The 21,898-nt window shown below is 43.8% G+C and overlaps 1 protein-coding gene across 2 annotated transcripts in view; it reads right to left on the minus strand.

Moving 5' to 3' along the window:
- TNFAIP8 (TNF alpha induced protein 8) overlaps nucleotides 1–21,226 on the minus strand; it is a 40,995-nt gene extending 19,769 nt beyond the window's left edge. The window contains exon 1 of one of the 2 annotated variants that reach the window (XM_021381417.1): nucleotides 21,096–21,226. The gene's annotated coding sequence lies outside the window, so the exon portion shown is untranslated. Of the gene's footprint in view, nucleotides 1–18,524; nucleotides 18,545–21,095 lie in introns of those variants that run through there. The other variant, XM_021381418.1, reaches the window with a different exon arrangement.

Genomic DNA, 21,898 nt, shown 5'->3' on the forward strand with positions numbered 1-21,898 from the left:
GAACAGCACTACTTATAGAGTACCATAACTGATAGGATGAGTTACAAGAACCTATCTGTTGCTGCTCTAGCCAGACATCACACAGATATATCAAGATAATCCAGACAGGGATTAGGTTCTGCTTGCTGCTGTAAGTATTGCTTTCAACACACAGCACAACTCTAACATCCCAGTTCTCTATCTCATTTGGATGGCAGTGAGGCGCTGGCACAGCTGCCCAGAGAAGCTGTGGATGCCCCATCCCTGGAGATGCTCAAGGCCCTGGGCTGCATGATCTACTGTTTGGCAACCCTGTCTGTGGCAGGGGGGTGGAACTAGATGGTCTTTTCAGCCCCTTCCAACCCAAGCCATTCTGTGATTCTGTAGCACAGGGTTTTAGAATAAAGCATCTTTGTACGCACACATCACACGCCAGGCTGCTGTTTTCATCTTAGGAAAGCTCAGTCCATCAAAAGCTGGAGAGACAAAATACACCAAAGCGTTAGTGGGCTGAATCCATAAGCCAGATCTAAAAAGGGTGGGTACCACAGGTTCTGGTCTGGCGCTCACTGCATTATTTCTTACTCTTAAGCCCGTGTTCCCCTCGGCACAGCAGACTTCAGATCACTTCATGTGACAGCGCTGGTACCCCTGGCTCAGATACTCAGAATGCTTCCGTCTACTGGGAAGATCCACAGATGATACATTGCCATATGTTTCGACCACGTGCTTAACAAATCACAGGAAGTCCAGCCCCAAGCACCACCAAACGATGCCTCAACACTGTCTTTATTGTGCTTGGTATCCAACATTTCACTCTGTTCTTCCCTGCCACTCCTTTGCTTTCCTCCTTGCTTATTTCTACACCCGCTTCTTCAGCACCCGTTCTCCACCCCGCTCTTGGTTTCTTGAGGCCTGAAGGATGGGAAACCTAGAGCTACACAAACCTGATCCTCACAGCTGGTGCACCTTCCAGTTAAAGCAAGCAGAGCCCACGGCTTCATTTAAGAGTAAGCTGTATGTCTGCAGACCTGCTTCGGTCCGGTCAGCACGCTGGCAGAATAAGCAGCACTGTACAGTGACAAGGAGACTGAACACACACACCCATCAAGCTGGGGCAGGAAGAAGGGCAGCACTGGGAAGCAGCATGTAATGCAGATCCTGGTTTACATAGATTCAGAAAAACTCGTCTTACAGAGGCTCTCCACCTTGGCTGTTCTGCTCCAGAAAGGAAAAGGGACAAGGGAGGTAAGAGGGTATGCAAAGGTCTCATGAAGTTCAGCCTTCTGGACTAATACTGTAAGACCTCTGTAATGAAACTGGAGTCCCATCAGACTCCTCTGCACAGTTTACAACACCCATATTTGCCATACACACAGCTGCATCTCTGAATTTTCAGTGCTGAAAGCCTCACAGGACAGCAGAGGAGTGGCCCTGCAGAGCAGATCTTCCAGACGCAAGTCCCTGTTACAAACCTATAAAATGGATCAGAAATGGAAAGCGCACTGAAGCGTCGCATTCCTGCAGAATCAATACGCTATGCGGAGACTACAGGCACCACAAACCCTAAGAAGGCACACTTGCATCTGATCTGTTCTCAGCAAGACAAAAGAAAAGAGCTGTTGCCAGATACTTATGCATCAAAACACAGCGCTGACACAAGTTTAATTGAAAGGGAATATTTTAATTAAAACCAGGAAATCTAATATTACATGGCCAGTAGTGAAAAAAGAGCTTGAGAACAAAGTGGTTGAATTAGCGTTAAATACAGTACGATTTAAACAGTGCTACTGAAGCTTTATGGCTATTATGGCACTTTTTTCTTTTCAAAAAGGTACTGTAATGATGCTGTCAGAACCAAAAACGGGATGCTATCTTATAAAAGGAAGGTTTTTGTTCACATAAAAGCAGCGTACATATGGGAAAACACATGGCTACGTTTGCAAGGGCTGTGTTCCAGTTCCAAGCCAACGATCAAAGCGTTCTGCTAACACGTAACAATCAAACCATGCCCTTTTTTTCTGATGCCAAATCATGCAAACAGTGACAGCGCCACTCACAAATCAAATACAATCTGATCTAGAAAAAAATTTAAAATCAAACAAGACTAAAAAATATCGGGCTATGAGAATAATATCTGAGTGCAAATTTAATTTAAAAAGATTTAAAATAGGGATTTAAATGGATATTAAACCTAACCAGAGCTTGTTCATTGGGAACGCAGTTTAGCTATCATTTACATTCTCAAGCCAGATGTACTTAATTATGCGGTATTCATACAAAGAACCATATTGATTTCTGCATGTTCCAAATAGGTTTGAAATCAGTTTATGATTTGCCTAAAGCTTAGGCTGAAGCCACATCAGGAATCTGGAAAAGTACTTAAGAACCAGATTTCTTTGGGGAAATTATTAACTAAGGCTGCTGAACAAGTGCTGGAGAACCAGTTCCCAGGACCCACGGAAATCTGAAAAACCTGTTTTTCACTGTTTTTCACTGTTTACAGCAGCCTTAGGAGAGAAAATTCCAGCGCTTGCTCATCTTGGGCTACAGCGATATTTTCAAGACTAAATCACACTTAGGAGATCAGCAGTGCAGGCTCCCCGTGTCCGAGTGACATCCTTAACACAGCAGCAGCATCCTCATCTTTCTTTCTGTCCCACTGTTCCAGCAGAGGCAAGCAGTGTCTGCATGAGGAAGGCAGCAGTTATCGTTAACCTTTCATATTTGTTTATTGGCTAGGAGAATTTTAACCTAAGCCAACTTCTGATCTTTTTTTTTTTTTTTTTTTTTTAAAAAAACATCCATCCATAAATGGAACCCAGTGATTTACAACTAAAAGTCACTGCTCCTCTAACAGAAAGTCTCAGTGATTTTCTAATGTAGTAACGGCAACTGAAAATACATACATTGCTAATTTTCCCCAATATTAAACAAGCTTAAGCTAGAGAGCAACGCGGGCAAATTTCAGTGGTAAGCTCTGTTCAACATGCTGGCACAACAAAATCAGCGCTGGATCCTGACTGACTGCCATAAGCTGCACTTAAAAAAAAAAAAATTCAGGAGATCTCGCTGGAGTCCAAATTAATTTATTTAGTAAAAGCATGTCGAACCCTTGAAGAATTTTATCTACTTCAGAGACAGCTCTTAGAATGTTTTGGCAGCAAAAATAACTAAGTGTGCACTCTGGGTCTTGGCCAAACCCAGTACCCCTTCACAGGATTCTTCCAAGACCTTCAGAAACTATTTCAAGTATTGAATTTCAAAAAAAAAGACATCTGAATAACGTAATATGAACCAGACTTCTTGGACATTTTGCTCAATGCCTTGTTTGCTGAAAGCTGAGTTATGGCCCAGCCTTAAGGTGGCTAAGTCCTTCAAGTGGCTTCTCTGCTGGGGCTGTACTACTCAAAGCCCTAAAGGCTAAGGGCTTTGCAGCACGCTTGCAGAATTTGAAGCTTATTACGCACAACAATTGGTAATTTTGGCCATTTTGGAAAACAAACAGAGCAAGAAAAACAGTAAAAGCTACCCACAACTTCTGCCACCACCAACACACGTTCCCTATATTCATCTGGGACCGGGCACGTAGATCAGAAATGCCATGTGACAGATTTGAATGTACTGTGCATATGCAAAGCCTCCAAAAAAGACCATGCTATCTGATAACAGCAGACAGAACAGCAGCTTAAGAAGAGCAGGCAGAGCAGCACAACACTGGCCTCTTCTGTCCCACTTCATGCTCAGCCTTGCAAGAGACCCCCACTCCCTCCTCCTGCCTGCACAAACCCTGGGCAGCATGAAAAAGCCCCGTCAGCCAACACACCATTTCTGCCACAGAGTTCTGCCTCTGATTTCTCCAGGTCAGGGAGCTCGTGCTGCTTGTTTTGGCCAACACCACGAGGTGGCAACACTGCCCCGAAAAACGCAGGTCTCAGCACTGCGTTTTGTTTCACTGTTCAAGAACAGAGCAGGACCAGATACAATGAGCAGATACAGAAGCTGACCACTGTCATGCATGGCCCCAGATCAGCATTTGATGTTGCAACTCACACAAAAGGGTTTAAATGCACTTTATCCATGCATTCCGGAATGGAAAATGCGGAGAACTGAGCACTTTTGATACAGCAGCTGACACCTGAAATTAGTCAGCACATTAGATAGCAGAAGAAAACGTCCACGTGTTATTCCATGGGCTCCCAACCTTTTGGCTTGCCTGGGCTTCATGTAGTGAATAGAAATTGTCCTGGGCTGCATACACGTAGGTCGCTCCTGTACCTGGAGTACTGTGTCCAGGTGTGGAGTCTTCAGTGCAGGAGAGACATGGAGCTGTTGGAGTGCATCCAGAGGAGGGACACAGAAATGATCCCAGGGATGGAACAGCTCTCCTGTGAGGACAGGCTGAGAGAGCTGGGGCTGTGCAGCATGGAGAAGAGAAGGCTCTGGGAGACCTGAGAGCGGCCTGTCTGTATTTAAAGCTATAAGAAAGAAGGGGACAGACTCCTCAGCAGGGTCTGTAGTGACAGGACAAAGGGAAATGGTTTCAGACTTAAAGAGGGGAGATTTAGGTTGGATTTAAGGAAAAAGCCTTTTACAGTGAGGGTGCTTCACTGTTGGAGAGTTGGACTAGACAAGCCTCAAAGGTCCTTCCTACTGTAAAGATGCCATGATTCTGTGATTCCATTTTCAAATACCTTTATCAGAACAGAAAGCACGGCTGCGCATTCTTTGCTGCTCAGAGCCCTGCGATGAGCCAGCGTATCAAAATGCACACAGTGATGTGCCATCACCTGAGTCAGCACTGCTTTCCCCCCGTGCCCCGCTGTCAGTTGACACAGCATTAACAGCGCACTGATGGTTTGGCTGTTGCTGAGTGATGGGTGCGTGCCCGGGGCCGCTCCATGGGGAAGAGACACCGTGCTGGGCTGCAGGGCCATGCATTGGACATGCCTGAGTTATTCCCAACTCCAATGCCACCTATGCTTGAAAGAGCTCCCACCCAATGTCCAGCAGGGACAGTCCAGTGCCAAGAAATACCACGCTACTCTGCAGAATTCTAATCAGGTCACCCACTGCAACCAAGGGATGTAATGGATGAAGACTGCACGTACGAGTGCCTCCAGGGCTGCAAAACATTCGGAGCACTCCTTTTCCTGTGCATCCCTTCCAAGGAAAGACAAAGTCTTGGTCACTCTGGTTGCGAGTCCTTTGAAAATGAAGAACAACTCCAATGACAGAGAAAATAATAATACACCTAGCACTGGATAATAGCACTCCTTTCTCTGTGTGTTCTGAAACAGATTCTCTGGGGGGACACCCCCATTATCTCTTTTTCTCAATTAGTCACATTTTCTTGTTTGCTTTTTTGTGTTTTTTTTTTTCCCCTCAATTAAAAACTTAACGAACACCTTAAGAAAGCTAATTTTTAGTAATACAAATGCAGTATTGGCTAAATTAGGATATCCTAGCTTACTCAGTGCAGAGTAGGGACACCTGCCTATCACGACCTCGGGAATCTAAGAAAATAAAAATAATTAAATACATATTTTCTACTTCATTTTTATCTTAAAACTTTACTTCCTAAATGAATGTACAAACGCTTTCACATTTCCCGTGAAAAAGATGAATTAGCACCACTCAAACAATTTCAACCACATTAAACAGCGCTGTCCAAGTCGGTAATGTTTCCCCCCGCATCCTGATCTGTACCTAAAACAAATGCAGAATTATCGATTTTTCATCTAAGTGAAATTGAATAAATGTATCTTCATCACTTATCAAATATCAGACACGACATACTTGCCTTTCCACAGCTGTGAAACTAAAAGAACACCCATTAACCGAAGGCAGTTAAACAACATCTTTGGATCAAAGAGCTCATATGTTCTCTTTGCTATGCAGCCGTCCTGTTCAGATTGGATTTTAAACCCAAAGAAGCTTACTTGATCTCAGTGCAGTTGACTGCAGGCAGGAAACGGTAGCAAGTCTAGCAGAGGAGCAGAAAAGCAGAGGTGAAATGCAGCATTATGAGGCCAGGCTACAAATATATCTGACTCAAAGCTAATACAATGCCCTTCCAAAACAGATCATTCCAACACCTCCATAACAAAACACGCTCCTATCAGGAAAAAGCCGGTAGAATCTTGCCTGAATACGTTTGGGCAGCACAATACTGAAGTCATCCAGTTTACATGTCTCCTGAGAATCTGCCTTCACACTCCTCTGTGGTTTTCACTCCACAGTTTATATTGCAGACATATATTGCGTTCTGCAAATGCAGAATGACCTTCAAACTTGTGACTGACTCAAGACATCCCTTCAACAGCCACCGCACAGTCTACTTTCTTTTCAAAATTCCTACAGAATTAAAAGACAGCAGTCTCCACACGTGGGCATCCGAAAACCTGACAGCGTGCGTGTACTGTTTTATCAAACAAAACAAATCAGGGTTCTGAAGAAGAGAAAATTTCACTGCAAGACCACAGGCATGCGAAAAAAAAAAACCCAAGTATATCTTGTCCGTAGTTACAGGCTTGTAGCCCTACTGACTGTAAGGAAGATACACACAGTCCTCTTTGTCGCAAGGGATTTCTGGCACTAATTCCAGTGCTAAGAAGAAACGAGAATGCTCAGCAGTGAACACAGAGGGAAACGTGAGAAGAAGCAGGAACCTACTGCATTAAAATAGGCAAGTATCTAATGCAAGAAGTCTTTTTTACTGTGATAACACTGGAGGAAAATGTTGTTACAAATTTTAAAAAATGCTGCTGATCAAAATGGGTATTTTGTGATGGTAGTTTGCTGACAAGCAACACTGCTTTGCTTACAGTTGCACAGGGGACGGATTTTCTTATTTTTGTGGCTTTTCGGAGGGATGCAAACACATTCACCACAGAACACTGCGATGTTCAGCGATAAGGACGGCACATGTCAGTACCCCTCTGCACAACCCGGCCACATTCGATGGAACCTTCCTTGATGACATACCTACACACAAAAACACCCACTCGTGGGGTACCAATTATCCATTTATTTTGCCCGTTTCTTTGACTTACGGTACCTACAAATATTTACCTTGTAAAAAGTGCTACAAACCACCTCTAGTCTTGCGTTAAAAACACAGCTTAATAATTTTTTTGCAGAGCTGCGGAGACACACTGCTCAGGAGGCACCCAAAGCACAGCTCATATTTAATAAAGTTTATGCTACAAAACTCTGAAACTAAGTAATGGATTTGATGGCCACGGAGATTTAGGCACTGGAAACCATAAATACGAGCTCTAAAAGCGGCCGCACAGGGAAGTTAATGATTCACTGATGTTTTATACCAAAACTCAAACAAGACATAAATGTTATTTTGGCTAAACAAGATAAATCTTGCTGTATCTTCTGTATCTGAGGAGAACTGCCCTTCCCAACAAATAAATAGTATCTATTTCTGCACTGAACTGGAGCCGGTCTGTTGATCAAAGTGTCTGATAAGCCTCCACGAAGAGAGGGTTAACAAGAATATAAAAAATAATGGCCAGACAGTAACAAAAAATATCAACAGTCAGCCGCATCTGTGAAAGCACTTGCAAGGCTCCTGTTAATTGCATTTGCAATGCCTGATAGCTCCTCAAAAATCAAATATGTATTTCTGTTTTTACATGCACTTTAGTTATCAAGAAGTCGCTGGGAACTAATTTGAGTATGAAAATTAAGGTAGTTATTTTAGGCCAAAGGTTTGTTTTGCACGTTAACACTCGTGGAATATATACTGCATCCTGCAAGCCAGTGCTATCATTCTGATTTGTGTAAATCACGACCTCCTATAAACGAAGACAGCAATATCATGCAATCACCTATACGGCGTACAGCTCAGAAATATTCCTAAAACAGGCTCACTTCATTCACAAACCATCATGCTCTCCAAATCCAGCTGCACTACGCTCCTAAATCTGCCCATCAGCAGGGACTGGTAGCTCTAAGACATTCTGTCCGCTTACATTATGCCTGAGCATGACACGAGCTGCTGGGACAGTAATAAAGTAAAAATAAAGTAAAAATAAAGGCAACCCTTAAGAATTTCCTAATCCAAAACGGGATGTGTTAAAACTTTGCTCTGAATCTCTCACTGCTAGTCCAGATGCTTAACCAAACTCAGTTACCTTCTAACTGCCCAAAGGTCAATGACTTTGTTGCACAGGGTAAAGATCTCCTGCCTCCGTTCATGTGATACAGTTTTTACTGTCAACAGTGAAGCAAGACAGCTGTTGACTCAGGGGAAAAATGCTGGACACCCTGCCGTTGAAACTCCAGAGCAAAAAAGGTACAGAGATGCCATGCCTGAATTAGCCAGGAGCGCTTCCATGCTGAGGAGAGTTGAGTTCCATGTCACCTTAATCCGGATGGGCAGCTCCCCAACACACTGCATGGGCTCCCATTGTTTGGAAAGAATTTAAAATTCTCAGCAGGACTGCAACCATTTACCAGCATAGATGCACTGCACCCATTGACGTGGAGTCTGGCATGAGATATTATGCCAGTTGAAGACATTACATGCTCCGCTACAGATAGGCAGGATGTAATAACTATCCGAAGTAATGTTTATGATGATATTGGTGCAAGTGAAATGGAAAATGTACAACCTGTGCCCAACGGAGAGGAAGATGAAACAGAAAAACATTCAGTTGCTGGCAGACGTTCAAAGATGTTGTGGTGAGGTATCTTTGCCTTCAGCAGAGATCATCTCATCATCAGCAGCACTGCTTCCTTTTCTGAATATCTGGATGGGTGTGAGTAGTTGTGATGTTAAGCAGAATTTGCAGCTCAAGAGAAGGGTAAACTCTTTCTTTCAGAGACTGCAGAGTGCTGTCATCTAAGAGTTCTCTAGGGCATTCCTGCCATGACCTCTGCACCTATTGTACAGAGAATCCAAAACACAACGATCTTCTGCAAGAGTAATGCAGTCAGCTTACTTATTTGAGAAAAAGAAATGTTAGGCAGTAAGGCTATTGATCAATAGGCAATACCACACTGTGGACGATACCGGTTGTGGCAGGACTGCTGAACTGCTTGATGCAGAAAGGCTTTGCCAAGGGATCTGTACAGGCTGGATTGATGGGCCGAGTCCAATTGCATGACATCCAGCACAGCCTAGTGCTGAGTCCTGCACTTGGGTCACAATAACCCTACACAGTGGAACAGGATTGGGCAAGAGTGGCTGGAAAGCTGCCCAGCAGAACAGGAGCTGAATGTGCTAGCAAACATGAGCCAGGAGTGTGGCCAAGGAAGCCAAGAGCATCCTAGCATCAGAAACAGGCCAGCAAGACTAGAGGAGGTGACTGTCCCTCTGCACAGAGTACTTGTGAGATCACACCTCAAATACTGTGCTCAGTTTTGCGCCCCTCAGTGCACGAAGGATATTGAGCTGATCAAGTGTTCAAAGAGCAACAGAGCAGGTGAAGGGATGAGAAAACAAGAGTTACATGGAGCGGCTGAGGAGAGACCTCATCACTAAAATTAGCTGAAAGGAGGTTGCAGTGAAGAGGGGGTCAGTCTCTTTCTCAGGTGGCAAGCAATACGATGCAAAGAAGAGGCTTCTATTTACACCAGGGGATATTTAGATTGGATATTAGAAAGAGTTTATTCACAAGGTCCCATACGGCCTGGCCTTGAACACTTCCAGGGATGGGGCATCCACAGCTTCTCTGGGCAACCTGCTCCAGCACCTTACCACCTTCCCATGAAAAATTTCCCCTACATCTAATCTAAATTTCCCTTCTTTTAGTTAAAATCCATTCTCCTTTATCCTATCACTATCTACTCATGCAAAAAATTCATTTCCCTCCTGCTCATAAGCTCCCCTTAAGTACTGGAAGGCTGCAATGACATCTCCTCAGAGCCTTCTCTCCTCTCTGAACAAGCCCAGCCCCTCAGACTTGTAGAGGTGCTCCAGCCCTCTGATCATCTCCATGCCCTTCCTCCGGACGCACTACAACAGCTCCACATCTTTCTTGTGCTGGGGGACTCAGGCCTGGACACAGTACTCCAGATGAGTCTTCACAAAGAGAGAGCAGAGTGGGACAGTTACCTTCCTCTCCCTGCTGGCCACCCTTCTTCTTATGGAGCCCAAGCTAAAGTTGGCCTTGTGGGCCACAAGTACACACTGCTGGCTCATGTCCAGCATTTCTTCCACCAGGCCCTCCAAGTCCTTTTCCTCAGGGCTGCTCTCAAGGAGTTCTCCTCCCAGTCTGTAGACATATCTGGGATTTCCCTGACCCAAGTGCAACGCTTTGCATTTGGTCTTGCTGGAGCTCATCAGGTTCATCTGGGCCCAGTATATACTGGTACACATTCAGCCTCATGAGGTGGTCTCAGAATTGCTCTTCTCTTACAGTGGGAGGTATTTTGCTCACCCATCCCCCACCTCGAAGTTCAGGGATGTGAGAGACACGTGACATTCATCAATTCTGTCATCATGCAATAGCCTTCCCCAATCTCTATAGCAGTAGAATACAAAGAGAAACCCCCAGAGCCTCTATCAGATTCCTCAGTCTTGCCATCATGTATTTCATCAAATCTAGGAAAAGGCTCTGGTCCTCCAACACCGGGGCAAGTCTTCCTTGCTCCAGACTTCCCCTCTGGTCTCAGGTGCCTGCCACTTTTTGAAGGCCCATCCTACTTACTGGTAAGGCAAAAGCAAAGAAGGCACAGAGCACCTCAGCCTTCTGTATGTCACCAGATCTCTTGCCCCATTCAGCAGCAGAATGATGTTTACTCTAGCTCTTCATTAGAAAACAGACACACTGCAACAGCACTAGGAACCCAGAAACCAGTTAATGCGCTATTTCACACTGGACTGTTTGGCCAGATTATCAAAAAATTGGTGTTGCTGGAAAGCACATGCATGAGGGGCTTTTGTCACGGTAAACATGAAAAAATTTTAAAGCACAGGTTTGCTAAGAATTATATTTCATTCCAAAGTATAAGTTTTCCTCACTTTAAGTAATCACTTGTGATTGTGAAGAATCGTGTACCAGCTCTGAGCAAAGACCTGACTGTCCAGGAACTCTGCCTTCCACAAGGACCAGAGGTCCAAAGATCAGAAGGCACCTACAGCAATGCTGCCAGTGGATCTTCAAAATCTCACTGTGTTTATCTTGCAAAAAAGGCCCCAACAACCTCTCTTGGCAAGCAACAAACAACCAGGATCCGAACAGCTCAGATCTGCTTTCTAGAAACAGCAATGCAAACTAACACCATGTCCCAGGGGCTGTGGGGTAACGCAGTGTCTACAAATCACCCGGGACCCCCAAAGGGCTTTCAGAACCCCTGGAAGAGATATGCAGGTGCCCTGCAGGGTAGGGAAGCACCCACCACAAGATCTCCAGCTGAAAATGACAAGTAAAGCAGTTTCACTGGAAGCTTCTCGTCTGCCATAAACTTCTGAAGGTCCTTTCTGGTGGGCAGCCAAGTAAAGCGTCATCATTCCTACAGACCTGGCTTTGTGCTTCAGCTAGTTCTGCGACTAAGGACTCCGAAACATTCAGCCCTGTAGGCAGAGTTGTGCTGGCTTATACAAACTGTTCACAAGGAGCAACCAAAATCCATACAAAGCCTGTGAACGCAACTGCCTGTACTTCTAGAGAAGGCATCTTGTAGGGCTTGCTAATCTGGGCTTTTGAGGTAAGCCAGGCTCACGTCCTATCACTTCCAAGGATGGCTTGTTTGCTTGCAGCTGAACCAACCTATCTAAATAGGCCCAAATCCCTCACAACACTATGCAGGGTAAGCAGCTATTTTCTGGAAGATTTACGTAGTCAATTGGATGCTCGTTTCCAAAGATACAGATCTAATTCAAAGATCTGTTGTTTTTTTTCACTTGCATTTCTGGATTTTCTTTGAATTTTGAGATGATCTGAACAGAAGACTTCATAACCTAGGAAAAGATTGAGGATTGCACAGTATTACAGCTGCTTTTGCTTTAGCCATTAAGAAGCACTCTGCCAATAATTCTCTGCATGACAGAAGGAAGATACAAATTATTCTTGCACTTTTATATCACAGCTATTGTACCACTGAGCACATCACATCAAATTACGTGCATTTCACTCTCAATTCGTAATGCCACATTGAAAAAATAAAACTTGAATAAGTTACAGGTTTTATAAATATATATATATATATACACACACATAAACTTATTATACATGTTTGACTATAAAAAAGTAATCTTTGCCTGGGTGAAAAATCACACCCAAACAGGTTTTCACACTTCAGATGACAGTTCCTCATTAGCTGAATTGTCCTTTTTCTTAATGACAATAACAGGTTTCAGTTGCTGCTGTATACTGAACAGCACAGCGCAGCATACAACGGAAGGTGAACAGTTCACGTTCCTAGCAGAATGCTGTGCTGGAAAGTTTAACCATAGACTCATCAGTACACTTAGAGATATAGAAAGTGCTGAATATTTAACAAAAGAGTTTGAACACGAGACAGAGGGTAAGAAAAAAACAGCTAACCATGCTTCACATCTCCACAACTCAAGAACCACAAACTCACGAGCAAGAAAACGTTAAGTACAGTTGTCAGAGGATTCAGACATGGCTGAGTAGGGCCTGCAGAGCTGCAGGGTTATTCTCCATCTCACAGGCAAGGGACAGCTGCCCAAAGGGACGTTACAGATTACCTAACTCTGTGCTCAGCAGTGAAAACGGGGTGGCAGGGGAGTTCTTCCAAAGTAACGTTCCTCTGGGGGAGCATCAGTCTTTTTTTTTTTTTTTTTTCCTCCCCTTCACTTATTAAACTTCTGTTATCTCAACCCATAAGGCTTGTTTCTTTTCAGCATCTGCTGTCTCTCCCTAGGGTATAAATCTCTGTTTTTATTTTTGACTGAGTTTGGGGTGGGGGAGATCAGATTGTTACGAAGATTTGAGTTTATGGAATGAAGGGAGAAATCCTTCAGCACAATGTTGAGTGCTGCCAGATTACTGTTCTCAAGAACTAAGGAAAACAAATCCACGGGAAAACCTTTATGAAAACCAGAATACTTCATGAACCAAAACAATTCCTGCTTTGACATTTGTTCTTTTGATTTTATATGAATAGTGACACATAAGGAAACTGGCAGCATGAATCTTTGGAGCACCATGAAAAACAATGTACATTAATCTCACTTCTTGTTCTGTATTTCACCAATTACATTAGAGACCTTCTGGTTTCTCTTTCACTCAGTAACACTGGTGATTAGAAAATTGAATTTTTAACCATGGATTACATGACTCAGACATCACTGCTTGCTACAGCTGTGCGTGCAGCTGTGATCCTACTTCTTTATTTTAAACTATCATCAGTTCACATCTAACCCTGCTCAGGATAGACAGTTTACAAACCCCTAACAACATAAACTGCAGCTATCTCTTGAAGTTGGAGAAAACCCTGGACAATAAAAGCAGGCATCCATGTCTGCCAAGCTTCCAGCATCCAGCTCTGGCAGTAATTAAGCACAATTGTTATTAGGGAAGTGAGCTGAAGCATCTTGGCTTCTGTGCATTGTCTTAACTTGTTCAAGTATCTCTGTCACCATGAATTCTGCTTCAGGTGACCCTCTGTACTATGGCTTTTATAGAAAGGATGTAACAAGAAGTGCAGCAACTGACTCAGAATTCAGTCTAACTAGTTGAAGTAAAAATATCATTTTAACTTTTGAATTTGATTTAAAAAAAAAAAAAAAGAATACTGCCAATCAGGATTAATAGGACCCGCACACATTCCTTAGTTGACATTTCAAATACTTAAAATCCCAGGGCTTCCTTCACATGCACTGACTCGTCATTTGCATTGAAAAGCTACACAGAAGCAATTAACTGCTAAAGAAGAGCACTCTGACTCATATGGATGTCAGCCACGCTTCTATTTACTGAGATGCTTATACAAAGAACTCATCCAAAACACAATTTGCACATATGGATTGCAGATGCTATTTCGGCCCTTCTCATATACATACTGGAATGCAGTCCTGCCTCTTCAGATGGAAATCTGTAAGAGTGAATTAAATATTAAAGCACTGGACACAGCAAAAGAAAGGCTAAGATCAGTGAAGAAATCTCAGCGCGCTCCATCCTTTATTTAATGTACCTCTACAGTACGCAGTCATCCCTGGGTCGAGCTCCCTGAATTCCAAGGCAGATCTGTCACTTGGACAGGGAAAGCTGCAATGACAAATGTCAAACGCCACAGCAGCACAGTGCACTTTATGACCACGAGCATTCCTCAGAGGCAGCTTTTTTCCTCCGGTACTTAAGTTTACACTGGAGGAACAAAGCCACAGTTTACTCAAATAAAAACCGCTACAACAACAACACGGCTTTAAAAACTGGCTTAAAGAGAATCAAACACCTCTCCTAAGAAGATTTCAGAATCCAAGTGCTGTACAACACTTTCTGGCTGCCGAAAATGTGCGTGACATTAGTGCTTACCAACTGAATCCCTCAGCAAAGAGAGGATATCATCATCTGGAAGCAAATGAAAGGAGCCTGTGTCGCAGGATCAGGACGAATCAACCTGCAAGGTGTTATCACTCAAAGAAAGAAAACAAAGCAAAGGGGGGATGCAAAACAAAGGGAGGATGCACAGGCTCTCATGTGCATACAAAGGATGACAAAGGCACTTGGTATGTGGGTAAAGAGTGAACCACAACCTGAGCTCTTCTACTGAACCCCATGAAAGGGATGAATGGTGCAGGCTTACAAAGCTTTGTTTTTTAATTTTGCATTCCAACGGTAAGCAAAGATCATAATCCTTTTAATGAATTAGAGACCACATGGGTCAAAAAACTGCTTTAGTCATTTGTTTTCTTGAAAACAGAGGTTGAAACAGAGCTTTCATGAAATTAAAACTTTATTAGCTCACATCGCAGTATTTCCTTCAATTATGCCACCCACAACCACAGCTACCAACACACTGCCACATCTTCCTCCATCACACCCAGTCCTTCACTGCCTGATTATACAGGCATCCCTGTACATGGAAAAACTTACACACCACAGTCTTCCAAAAATACTATGCTTGGATACTCTGTTTTTCAGCACAGATTTCTACTGCGCTCACTCAGGCACTAAGATGTGGTTAGTAATTACAGGACATGATCACCCCTGAACAACTTCTCCTAGCACCCACCTCAGCAGCACTTACTCAGAGAATCATTGATCGGGTTGCAAGGGACCTTAAAGCCCACCCAGCTCCAGCCCTCCTGCCATGGGCAGGGTTGCCAACCACACGATCTGGCTGCCAGGGCCCCATCCAACACAGCCTTGGCCACCTCCAGAACAAGCACATCCTGCCATATGCTCATTAACAATGTGCTAATGATGTACAAACCCACCTGGTGGCAACACGGCCGGGTGAGCCTGCATGCTGACGATGAGCTTCCCATGTTGCACCTGCAATGCTACCACAACACGACAAGTAACACCAAGGTGTATGTCTATGCTTGCAGCACCAGAAAACCCTTATTCAGGAGCCCACCAGTCTCTGACCAGACAGATGACTAAAAAACATCATGAGAAGTATCTCCAGCAGAGAAAGAACTCTATCTAGAGATATTATTTATGACATACAGATATATATACATATGCCACGTGTATGTGTGTACACATCCATACTGACAAGCACTCCAGCTACCCCATTCTAGACAGAATTCAAAGCAGACAAAATGCAAAGGAAGAGTGTAGTATCAACGGGAGGATGTGTCCATCCACTAGTAGCCGCAGGCAGAAGAGTTTGGGATGTTTACTCTAACAAGCAAACTCATTGCAGCATACCTCAGCTGATAAATACAGCCAGGGTTTCCCAATGGAAAGAGGGATTTCAGCTGACGGGCAGATATGAAACCAGGGCTGAGCAGAACAGGCACACAAAAAAACCCAAAAGGAAACCAAAAAAACCCCAAATTGTTTAACCTTGGGCTTTTGTTGTTGGACCCCCCAAGAGGGTGCAAGCATCTGGACAGAATTAAAAGGAAGCCTGAACATAACATGAAGCACAGCTGCGTGCTACAGCAGGGTACCTGAAACTTGTGATTCACAAGGCAGGCTTCTCAAACCACCTCCCCTCTTCTTACAACACAGAAATCACCAATCTAATGAAGTTAGCATGAAAGTACACAAGTATGTGTCTGCACATGAAAGGTCATGCATGCAGGACAGGGACAAAAGCAAAACATTTATTTATTGTAAACCTTACAAAAATTATTACGGTGTGACTTAATTCTTAAATGCAAAATTTCTAGCAAGTGTCAGCTTAGTTCAAGTTAACAGCATTGGCATTAGCAAAAAGCTGGCTGGTGATAAATCATTAAAAACAACTGTCTATGAACCAAAGTGGACATTACTCAATATTCAGTACATAAACATACACAGCCAGTGGAACCTACTAAATTGCCCATCATTAGTTTGATTCCTACTCATCTTCACTTGACAGTATGAATGCCACTCTTTACATTAGATTTCTTTAAACTTACCTTCCTATTAAAAAAAAAAAAAAATCGTTATTTAGTAAAGCCACAGAGACTTTTCTACTTTTGCAACGTTTAAATTATTTTAACAAAGTTCAAATAATACAAGTTGAAGTTCTTCCTTCAGGAAAAAAAGCTTGAGAAGTCACCTTTTCTAGGGTTTCAGTTTGAAAAACAATGGAAGAAAATGACTGCAGCACAAGAGCTGGTTTCAGTTCTTGCCAGGGAAAGCTTCTACTGGTATTAACATGCGTGGGCTGAAGCAGTTTCTTAACAGTTCAGATTCCTGGCTCCATGCTCTCCAGTAAGGAACACAACAGCAGTCACCGGGGGATGTGCTGCTTGTACAGTCCCTACAACACATACGTTAAATATTTTGCAAGAGCAAATATCGACACTTCCTGGAATGTGTTGTAACTAATCATCTTTACCACCAGGTTATGTTAGCAAAGGGTGATGCGTTTGAAACCAAAACTGATGTTTATCTGAAGAATGCTATGTAAGATTTATTTATCAGCTGGCTAGCTAATGCTATCCTGCATCAGATGTTGAAATTAGCAGCGGGAGGTATTTAATTGCGATTCTGAATTGCTGTCAGAACCTCGTTCTAGGCCACATAAATAACCTGGCAGCGGGGTTACAGGTTTCCATAATTTGAGCTCTGAAAAACAAGTTCTCCATCTGCACATGCTACCCAAGCAAGTCTGACGGCGCTGACGGCCCCGAGTTCCACGGCTGATAAAGGGCAGAGGCGTTCTCACCAGACAGGGGGTGCCCCTGCTGCAGCAGCGCCTTCCTGCTGAGCCCAAGCCCAAAAAACAATACAGACCGGCAAGTTTCAAGGCAGAGTAACTTGTGACTCTCGCTGAAGAGCCTTCTCCTCTTCATGAGCACCAGCTATTGCCCTGTAACGCATGAGCTGCAAAGATTAAGGAAAGAGAAAGGAATCATAAATGTGTTCACGTGCGCGCAAAGTAATCTAAGAGAGAAGAATACGGGAACTTGGAAAATGTCGGATAACTGCTTTGCATATCCTCCATCATGTTAAAGAAGCCATGAACACAGCTTAAACAGAAAGCTCTGCGTGTTTCAGTCTGCAGAACTAGGGTGTCCAACCTTCTAGCTTGCCTGGGCTGCATCAGGTGAAGAGGAATCATCTGGGGCTGCATACAACATATACTTTATAGCCAGCAATCGCTGTGTTTTACTCGACAGCGGGCATGAGTGTATGTCACATGTAATACACACAGGATTTGGTTTGGCTGAGTGCGTGTGGTGGGCACGAGTCAGCACTGCACTGCGCCTTCCCCTCCACAGCATCCCATTGCTGCAAACACAGTCTGCGCTTGAGCAGCACGCAGCTGGCTCCTAAAAAACACTGCTGAAAATCACACAGCAATGTTTAAAGTTTATGAGGCTGTGTGGCTGCACGCAGCCTGCAGGCCATGGGCCGGACACATGCGCTTTGGAAACAAGATGCTGGCTACACAGCATACCACTTGGTAGCATTCCTGAAAATAAGGGACTTGCAGTTTACACTCTGTGTTCACATATATTAGAAATACGGCAAAATGACACCAACTTTGGATTTCTAAGTACGAAATAAGGATACTTAAGAACGCTAATTAAAACGGAGGGCATTGCTTACGCTAGGATAAAATCAGGAGCGCACAGTCAAGAAAAAAAGAATTATGATCACAGAATGCTTCAGCCATCTCTATACCGGGCATTCTTCCAAGAAAATTCAGGGATGAAGTTACACTAAAAGAAAAAAAACAAATGAAGACTGAAGAATGAAAATGCAGAGGATCTTGGACAGTGCTTCCACTTCTTAAAACTGGACAGAAGGGTGCTGTGAATCTCAGACCGAGCAGACGTGGGAAATGAGTTTTGCACAGGCAGGTCTGAGAAGTACTTCATCTACAACGATGCTGCCCTGAAACACACACACAGCAAAATTTACCAGCCAGGGAAATATCCTCAAATTCATGCTGCAGAGCAATATGCTCCTCCAGCAGACCCACTTCTGTGACCCAGTCTTCACCTGCTTCCAAAGGAACACCGTGCCAAACTCAGGTGATCAGGACAGGGGACAGGACCAAGCCAAAGATGCTCTGCAGCACTATGTGGAGAACAGAAGTGATGATGTCACAGTTTTCTTTTTAACTGACGATTCTAGCAGGGTCTGACTGGGCTCTGTACGTGTATTTTTGGAGAAATAAACTGTTCTCCTACTGCTTTCTTTTAATCAAATGGTTTCAGGGTGAAATGAGTGTTATCCAGTGTACATGCATTTCTCCAGCACTGACTACAAAGGGTTCCTGACTGGACATACAGATTTCAGCAAGAGGCATTCACTCCACGGTCTGAAATTCCTAATTACAATACAGTAAGGTCTAATGAAGCTGTAAGCATGCTATTTTCATTAGTATCCTGCAGAAACATTAAAGACCTTAATGAACTGCCTCCAAATTAGCCAGGCAGAATAGTGCTGCCCTCGAGGGAACCACAGTCGAATTCATGTGTGCAGAGGAAACCAAGCAGTGGTCTCACCATTCTTCAGGCCTTCTGTGCAGCAGCTATGAACAAGTGTCCCTATGTTCCTCAGCTGTACAGTACGACCTCTGAAGGTTGTACACCCACCCGAATGCAGGAGGTACAACCCTGTGTTGTATGGCAGTGTCTCTCCCATGAAAGAGGGCTGGGCTGGTTCAGCCTGCCCTGAGAGAAGGCTCTGGAGAGGTTCTGTGATTCTATGATAATACAGCTCTGCTTTATGATAGCTCTGTGGTAGTTCTGTTCTATTATCACTTCATAGTTAAATTCCAAAGTCTACTGTAACAATACACCATTCTTCCCCAGAGTCAAAACACTGAGATACCACCTCTTGGGCTCGTGCAAAATGAGGGTTGTTTTTGTGACACGGTTTCCTGTGCACACCACAGCAGGGCACGCTCTGGTTTTAGGTCCCTTGCTCTGACAGATTTTATAGGTCTGATATGTTGGGTCCAAATTCCTCTGAGTTGGACCCGAACACTCGCAAAGATTTTCAAAATACCTTATTCTACAATGACCCAAGCCTAAGACCTGGCTTGAAGCACAGTACTGCGTAGTACTCGTAAAGCAAGATCTTCAACACAAGTCCCACTGAACGTATATTTGTGTACAGGCCTTAAATTTAAAACGAGCAATTAGAAAATGCCGATGCTCGAGTACTGTAAAACTTCTTACAAAGGAGAAAAAGAAAATTGCACAAAGCTCATGAGAAGTCTCAGTAAACTTAATCAGTTTCAGAGATGCCAGATGAGATGGGCAGTTCTGTTCAAACTGCAGTCAACGGCCAGAACCAGATTCTGTGTCCTCTGCATTCCCACATCACCTAGAACGTTTTCTAAAGATGTCTTCACGAAAATTCCAGCTTGCCCATCTTCTCCCCTAACCAGCCCAGTGAAGTTAAAGAATCTCTCAGCAATAAACAACAAAAACACGCACAGCACGTTCGTGCTTATCACCGAGCTCACCTCCAGCACTCCTCATCTCTTCCAGTCACCTTCCTGGCGTCACCAGGCAAGCTCTGGTTTCGAGCAGCTCACAGCTATCCACCTCCGCACTGAAGATTGCTCATGCAGCAAATGCTGTCATTACAACTGCATGAAAGCATTTGGTGGCAATCAGCACGCTTTCTTTTCCCCTGATCAGCACGGTGCTCTGCAGATCAGCACAAAATTCACAGCTTGTTTTACAGGGATTTCTCTGCAGTTCAAGGATTAGGAAATGGGGGAATGGTTTTAAAGCAAAAGAGGGGAGATTTGGATTAGATGTTAGGAGGAAATTCTTTACTCAGAGGGCGCTGGCACGGCTGCCCAGAGCTGTGGGTTCCCCACCCCTGGGGATGCTGGAGGCCAGGCTGGATGGGCCCGGGGCAGCCTGAGCTGGTGGGGGGGCTGGAACTGGATAGGTTTTAGGTATTTTTCCAATCCCAGTCCTCCTGTGATTCTGTGATTAACTGCATTTCAGCTGCTGTGCAACGCTACGTGTCTCTTTTAGTAAACCTTCAAAGTTTCAAGCAAAAAAGGATTCATGAAGTTTTTTTTTACTATGAGGTTAATCTAATACATTGAAGTACTACAGAAAATATTTTAATGGATAAGAAATTAAGTCAGCGTACCTAGAAGCAATGAACTGAATTTACGTAAGGTAGGAGATAAGAAACTCACGGAAATACAGAAGTATCGCATACACCATTTCTAGACAAAATCATGATATGATTTAATCACATGGGAGGCTAGAGGACTCTGTCATTTACCCATATCACTACTCATATTAAATGCTACCGGGCAATAGAAGAAAGCAGTAGTCAAACAAAGAGAAATACATCAATTTCCCTTCGCTGTGTTTACCCAGTCCTGAAACTCACTACACGGCATGAGCACTTGGCCAGCACTCTCAGAAATACAGTTCGTTTTGTTCCGTGGTCCTGTGTGGAGCCAGGATTCAGACACAATGATCCCCGCGGGCCGTGCCAACACGGATGTTTTCTGATCCTGCTTTCAATTATGCTGAAAACCACAGCGCGACGTTCAGTGCTAACTCGTTACACTCATCCTGAACCCACCTGAGACTCCAGGAGGAGAGAACACTTCAGAACTGCGCACATCTTATGTAACTGCTTCTGCTAACTTCTGAGAAACAAGAGGGAGGGAAAAAGAAACCACGAGCGAAATCTTCAGCTTGTCATCCTGCCCATGCAGATCTGTCCTTCGTCTCAGATGCACGGGAGTCAGTTCGTATCACAAGCTGAAATATTAGACGACAGTTTTCGTCACACAAGTAACGCAGCATTTCAAGGCCAGCACAGACAGGAAAAAAAGCTCCTGAGCGACATTATTGCATATTTCACTGTACTAACAGCCACGCTTACACAGCTGAAGCCAGACTGCCTGCTCTTTCTTTACAGGTGACCATTCAGATAGCAGAGCAGACTCCTGAAATAAGCTCTGCTTTGCCTCTCTCGTTTTATCCTCTATTTGTGTTTTTCTTCCCCTGTTGGTATGGTTTATGAAAGGCTTCTACTTTCTATCTTCTACTAATTAAGTCTCACATGACACTAACACCCGCACCACATCACTCCAAAAAGACAGAGCAGTTAGAAGTGCTAGGAGTATCATAAATGAGGCCAAGCCTACGCTACTTGAGACAGGTTTTATGTCTAGAACCCTGAACACTACAAGCTGGATGCCCAACAGTAGCAAATCACTTTCTTCAGTATAAACTCAGCAATTAAATACACCACCGAGCACGAAGCTCTAAAGCGGAAAAAAAAGTGTCCTCTGAAATGGGTTTTTCAAAAAATAAAAATTCTGCAGTCAGTATTCACGAGGAGAGATCTATACCCAGGAGTATGAGAAAACCTTAGGC

This window comes from Numida meleagris, chromosome Z (assembly GCF_002078875.1).
Source record: "Numida meleagris isolate 19003 breed g44 Domestic line chromosome Z, NumMel1.0, whole genome shotgun sequence".
Classification (NCBI taxonomy): domain Eukaryota; kingdom Metazoa; phylum Chordata; class Aves; order Galliformes; family Numididae; genus Numida; species Numida meleagris.